Consider the following 4736-nt stretch of genomic DNA (forward strand, 5'->3'; position numbering starts at 1 on the left):
AACCCCTTCCTCCTATCTTGAGAAGACAAATGCTTGCAGAGCTATCTTGAGAAATGGTTGATAGAGCCATCTGATTAAACAACGAGACTCTGTTTACTAAAAGAAGAATGTCCTAATGGCCACTGGCAGTATCTCTGTCTATAAATAAGTTTAACCTGAAATAGAAACCTCCCTTTGGTGTTCATGGGACACAGAGACACCCTTGGGTGGTCACATGGATGGAAAGCTCAACACTGTTGCTCAAACTATAAACACTATAAGAAACTTCAGGCTAGGATCAGACTCTCCTGAGTCTGGCTGACCCCCATGTCTGCTAGTGAGACACAGATAAAACTGTGAGTCTAAAGCCAGCCCAGTCTACATAGGGAGTCCCAGGACAGCCAGAGCTATATAGTGAGACCCTGTCTCAAAAAAAATCAGAACCAAAACCAAACAAGAAAACTGGAGTTACCTGACTATCTGAGTGTTGCTTGGTTTTCTAAAGAGCAGATTTCCATAACAAGGGGTATAGAAAGAAGTATATCCAAAAGACAGAACAGGTGCTTGTAGCATGAATCTTGAATGATCTTATTAATAAGATCAAACCTGAGGCCAGTTATTGGGGTGAACACTGGAAGGTCAGAGAGACAGAACAAGCCACAGCTACCTCACCTCGCCGGATCCTCAGCTGGTCTGGTTTCCTCAGACTGGAGGCCTCTGAGTCCTTATCCAGAATGGGTCTCAGCTGAACTGCTGCTCCAAAGCTTGAATGCTTAATCAGCCAAATGCTTAACCAGCCAAATGCTTCTAGTTCCTGGTCTTCAGGCCTTATATACCTTTCTGTTATCTGTCATCACTCCCTGGGATTAAAGGCTTGCTTTCTGAAATTAAAGGCGTGAGTCACCATGCTTGGCTGTATCCTTGAACAGATGGATTTCTGCCTCTGGAATGCTAGGATTAAAGGTGTGAGTGCCACCATTTTCTAGCCTTTGTATCTAGTGGCTGCTCTGTCTCTGACCCCAGATAAGTTTATTAGGGTGTACAATATTTTGGGGAACACAATATCACCACAGGTGCTGTCATGAAAACATTCACAATTAAGGAAAGACAAGGAACATGAACATCAAGAAAGGAAACTAATAATACCAGCCCCACCTAGAGCAAACCTGGTAAACATGTTGAATGGAGAAGGTAGATATGGAGAGATGAGTGTTTCCTGGGTAAGGAGTCTCCTTATGATTGCTACAGAATGATATTCTCTGGGTGAGACATGGTGCTGTGTGACAATCTTTGTACACTGTGAAAATGTGTTGCTCTCATTGTTAATAAAAAGCTGATTGGCCAGTAGCCAGGCAGGAAGTATAGGTGGGACAACCAAACTAAGGACTGGAAAGGAGGGTGGAGTCAGGGAAGTTGCCAGCAGATGCAGAGAGAAGCAAGATGGGCATGCTGTGAGAAGAGGTACCAAGTCATGTGGCACAGCATAGATAAGAAATATGTGTTAATTTAAAATGTAAGAGTTAGTTAGTAACAAGCCTGAGCTATTGGCTGATCATTTATAATTAATATTAAGCCTCTGTGTTGGTTCCTTGGTACTGGCGGTTGGGAAAGAAAAGTCCCATCTACAACATGGCTGTTGCCCTTTTGAACTCTCAGCAGCTACATTTACTCACACACCACCTACATTCAATCGGACCCATTAATGTTCGGCCCTGGAGGCAGGAAGGGGCTCATGAGACCCTGCTCCTCCTTCAGAATTTATAGGCAGTTAATTGATGCTGTGAGAGACATTTTCTTTGGTGGTATAGCCACTTACAAGCTGTCTTTGCAGCTTTTGCCCTAACTGAGCTAAAAATCATTGCTCCAGCAAGCCAAATTTATGTGGAATGATTCCTTTGGTCTGTTATTAGTGCCCTATCTGGAGTTAGTAAATGTTTATTCATTTTCCCAGGAAAAGTTGACATGACAGAGGTGATTTTTGAGTTGAAATTTGAATAAGACAGACTTTTGTAAAATGACGAGTAGTTCATCTGTAGTGGAGGTAATGGCTTGAGCAATGGCAGTGAGAAGATCCTATAGAGAGATGCTCAGAAGGTCATGGATGGCAGGACAGAAGCCAAGGGACTGTGTTGGCAAAGAAAGTTTTATTTGCAAAACTTCTGTCAAGTGACAGCCATATGGACACTCCTGCCTCCTGGGGGCGAGCCAGCAGGGTCACCCAAGCTCAGAGCAGTAGTGCAATTGACAGTGAGCAAGTGAAGAACAAGACTGGAGGTCTGAGAGCAGACAAGTGGGAGCAGGTTACTCAGAAGGCCACTGAAGCATTTACACAATGAGCTGGTGTCATTTCAAAAGGACGCCTGCTGAGTCGGGGCTGGCTGTAAACTGCATTCTCGGGAGCCTGATACTGAACAATAAGTGATACTGAACAATAGAACTCTGTCACCCCAGACAGAATCCTGTGGACCCACAGGACCCTAGTGCATCTGCCCTCAAACCTACAAACATAAGTCAGAAGTACAGTATCTTTCCCACAGCTAACACAGAGACATTTGTCAGTCCATCATAGTTTTTATTATAGTCAGCTTAAACCCAAACAAACAAAACTCACTTGGAGGACTCACATAAAACAAACAAAAACTGTGGGAAAAGGAGAGAATCTACAAACCAAGGACACATGCACCCCAACTTTTGTATGAAACATAGCAAAGAAAGATAAAACATAAGAGGCAACACTCCACTATGACAGCTCCACAAACTGATAGCTTCATAGCACCAGACAAAAAGATGACATGATAACCAAAGTGCCAGCGTAAGACTTCAGAGTACTAGTTTTTAAAGGTTCAAGACCAGTGGCTGGGATGGTTCAGTGGGTTAAGGCACTTGTGGCAAGCCTGAGGATGTAGGTTTAAACCCTCTAACTCACATGGTGGAAAGAGAGAATTGACTCCCTCAAGTTGTCTTCTGGCTTACGTATGCATGCAATGGTGCATACACACACACACACACACACACACACACACACACACACACACACACACACTAAATAAATAAATAAAAATTGAAGAAAGGGTTAAAGACCAGCTAGAGGATTCAAATGATCCAAAACATGGAAGAGAAACTTTCCAAATCATAAAGACATAGACCTGAAAGTTCAAAGTGAATGAAAGATTCAGTACTCTGCAGGAAAAATGTAAAAGTACAGAGGTAAAATTCAGCAAGGAAATAGAAACACCAAAAAAAAAAAATAGCTAAGTGGAAATTCTGGAAATGAAAGACCATTGTGGGATATTTGTTCACACTGTATGAATATGTCTCTGTTTTACCTCATCTGCCTAGTGCACCTTCTGATCTGTCTACGAAAGAGCTAAATGGCCAATAGCTAGGCAGAAGAGAATAGGCGGGACTTCTGGGGAGAGAGAGAGGAACTCAGGGGAAGAATCTGGAACAAGGGATTCTCCAATGAGAAGCAGAGGGAGTTGGAGTATGGAGGAGAGGTAATGAGCCACATGGCAGAATGTAGATTAATATAAATGAGTTAATCTAAGTTTTAAGAGCTAGTTGGGATAAACCTAGGCTAAGCCCAAGCTTTCATAATTAATAATAAGTCTGCATGGCATTAATTGGGAGCTGGCAGTCCAAAGAAAGACCTGTTACAAAAGATCCAATAAAAAATGCAACAGATATCATCAACATCATCAACAAAGACCGAGCAGAAGAAAGAATATCAGGGACAGGGGCAACAATCAAGACACACACACAGATACACACATAAGGAAAAGTCAGTGAGCACCAGCAAAAGCGCCAAGAAGTCTGGGTGCACTCAAGGGACCAAACCCAAGAACTCATGGGCTGTAAGACACAGTTGAGACAAAAGATAATGGATTATACATACTTTTTCACTGTAATTATAGCCATGACATTTCCAAATCTGGAAAAATAAATCAAAATAAGGGAAGCATCTAGCATTCCAGATAGATATGACTAGAGAAGAATTTCTTCCCAATGTATCATAGCTGAGATGTCAAAAATACACAGAAAAAAAATCAATACTAAAATCTATAAGGGAAAATTGCCAGATAACATACAGAGGTGCTCACTTCAGCAGCACATACACTAACAGAGAAGATTAACATGGCCCTGAACAAAGGATGACATGCAAATTTATGAAGTGTTCCATATTTTTACTTTGTTCTTTGGTTTAATTGTTGGATTTTGGACCCAGGATCCATTTTCTTCTTATTTTGTTATTTGTCACTGTCTTGGTTTTTCTAATTGTACAAAGCTGGATTTATTTATTATTAGAAAATGAGTGCATTTTTTACCAAAGCCCTTTATGCAGGATAGTTTGATGATTAGTCAAAGTTTGTCATTAATCAATAAAACATGTTGTAAAGAAACGCACAGAGATGGCAGAATAACATCAGAGCTGGCTGTTGTTGGCAGCGCTGCATGCTAGGAATGCATAGAATGGTGGACTCTGAGCCTTGAAAGTAAATCACTGCCACCAAGATTGCCTACAACACACAAGGAAGCTGAAGTGGTGGTTCAAAGTGTCCCCACAAATGACAGTCTAGGAACAAACAGATTTACTACTGAGTTCTACCAAACTGTTCAAGAAGACCTAATACCAATGCTTCCCAAACTGTTCCACAAAATAGAATGGAAGGAACCTGTAACGTGTGGGCATGTAACCTAGTGCAGCAGTTACTATGGAAATTAGCATGGAGGCTGTTCAAGAAGCTCCAAGTAAAAGT

The 4736-nt window shown here is 41.6% G+C and overlaps 1 pseudogene; it reads left to right on the forward strand.

Moving 5' to 3' along the window:
- Positions 1–4071: 4071 nt before the first annotated feature.
- On the forward strand, positions 4072–4165 carry LOC121827716 (U6 spliceosomal RNA; annotated as a pseudogene).
- The last annotated feature ends 571 nt before the right edge of the window (positions 4166–4736 follow it).

The sequence above is a fragment of the Peromyscus maniculatus genome, chromosome 2 (genome assembly GCF_049852395.1).
Source record: "Peromyscus maniculatus bairdii isolate BWxNUB_F1_BW_parent chromosome 2, HU_Pman_BW_mat_3.1, whole genome shotgun sequence".
Lineage (NCBI taxonomy): Eukaryota > Metazoa > Chordata > Mammalia > Rodentia > Cricetidae > Peromyscus > Peromyscus maniculatus.